General features: G+C 34.1%; 1 long non-coding RNA gene across 1 annotated transcript; it reads left to right on the plus strand.

The window, feature by feature from the left end:
* Window positions 1-222: 222 nt before the first annotated feature.
* Window positions 223-1,575, plus strand: LOC145804276 (uncharacterized). Its single transcript, XR_014345908.1, has 3 exons — window positions 223-390; window positions 685-795; window positions 985-1,575. It is a non-coding gene; the product is annotated as an uncharacterized LOC145804276 (long non-coding RNA).
* The last annotated feature ends 485 nt before the right edge of the window (window positions 1,576-2,060 follow it).

The raw sequence follows: 2,060 nt of genomic DNA on the forward strand, positions 1-2,060 counted from the left end.
TCTCTCGCCTTTCGATCTGTGGAGGATTTTAGCAATGCAGTAATAGCTGAATGCAAGCTGACATGACATCTCTGTTTGGAACTGTAACATACTAGTCAAATCAATCTTTGAGTATCTTCTTGGGCAAGGTTATTTTTGTTTCTTTCCTTTACATTAGGTGTGGATTCCATGCTAACGATTAACTCGGTTTTGGAATAAAGTGACCCCTTTTTGATAAGTAAAACTTTACTTTGATAGTTGATCTGATCCTTCTTAACACTACGTGCAGCCTTTTTTCGCAAAGTTTCAAGGAGGAAGTACATAGAGCCAACTCAAAGATTACAGGTTATGTTTCTTCCTTCAGTGCACACAAATAGTCACAGAAGCCGGATTCTGTGTTTCCCTCCTAAGGTATGCATTGAGCTTGTATTCAGCCTCTGATGCCATTTTCCGAAGCTCAAATAGTGCAGAATGAAAAACAAGTGAGCTAGAGGTTTGTACTGTCAATTTTTTAGTTTCTTACTAACTCTGGTTGCATATTATCTTCTCAAACTTGAGGTAATGTGCAAAAGAGACTGATAGATGTTAGTGACAAGTGGTAGTGGATGTAATAGAAATGGTAGATGATCATTACAAGAGACAAACTAGACCATCGTTTGATTAATATTTGAATTTTTTTTGGATTTTTTTTTTTTTGATTAATAGGCTTGCTCCTCCGTCTCCTTGAGTTCCAAAGACAGCTCAATGCAACAAAAGTTGGGTGAGCGGTTGATTAACATCTAAAGAACAACGTTGGAAACACATACAATATTAGAGGTATAAAAAATTAACCAAACTACTTAAGTTCAATTTGTGTTCATCTTGTTTGAGATAGGTTTGAACATGTTCTAAAACTCGTTAATTTTCTTGCTTGGGTAAGCTAGCTTCATTTGGTACTATTAATTCTGTTGAATTTCATGCATTTAAATTCATGAATGTAATGAAACATTAGTGAATTTTTATCAGAAATGTTGGAAAAGGCAATGGCAACTCCTCCAACTGTTTCACCAATATGGTGTTCCCCATTACTTGAGGTATGTCTATATATGAACAAGCACAGACCTCTGCATATAATTTCTCTCTGGTGCCAAGAAGACAAATTGATTGCTCGAGCTTTTGGCAAGTTATAAACTGATAATCTAAACATTGTACTTAAAAGTACGCGCAGGATTTTTTTTTCACTAAATTCTTCTATTTTCTTATCCTAATACACTTCTAATTATTGGATTATACATCGAGATTCATATGTCTCAAGATTTTCACATGATCCAATGATTCAAGATGTAATAGGACAAAGACAGGAATTTGAATACAGAGAATCCTTGGTATGTTGAATTTACATGAAGTTTTGACCCGATATCATGTTAATCAACTTGAGCTGATTTGAGTTGTTTGCTTCAATGGGGTCCATTGATTGGTTGTTATGATGACCTGTCTGTAATACATATTGTTCAATGGTTATTAGATTTGTGATTTTATTATTTTTGTGCCATGGAACTCTATTGATGGTCCTTCTCAGTTGGTATTGATCTTTTACCCTTCTTGCTTATTCCAGTCATCGAGTTCACATAATTTGAAAAGATGTGTTGTAATGTCATTGATTCAACACCATCTCCTAGGTATATTTTTTTCTAAGGTCCAAGGTATATATATATATTTTTTCTGTTTTGGAACCATGTAGTTTGTTGGCTAAATCATGTAGTTTTGCTAAATCAGGTAATCTGTTGTAGTTCCTTTGTCAAAAATACTTTATAAAAAAATCATGTAAACGGTAGATGATAATCGAGTATATAATGTGATTTACTAGTTACTCTCAGTATTGTAACTTTCAATTTCAAGTGCCTAATTGCTTATTGCTTATTGCTTATCTAAACAGATAGTTGACTTCTGTTGCGGAGCTAATGATTTCAATTTTCTTATGAAGAAGAAGCTTGATGAGACAGGGACGAGGTGCTCATACAAAAACTATGATGTTTTACAACCAAGGTAAACTGAGCTTTTAATAATCATAAATTTGTAGTGTCTATGTCTGGGCTAGGCCT

This window comes from Camellia sinensis, chromosome 12 (genome assembly GCF_055761805.1).
Source record: "Camellia sinensis isolate YWXY chromosome 12, ASM5576180v1, whole genome shotgun sequence".
NCBI lineage: Eukaryota > Viridiplantae > Streptophyta > Magnoliopsida > Ericales > Theaceae > Camellia > Camellia sinensis.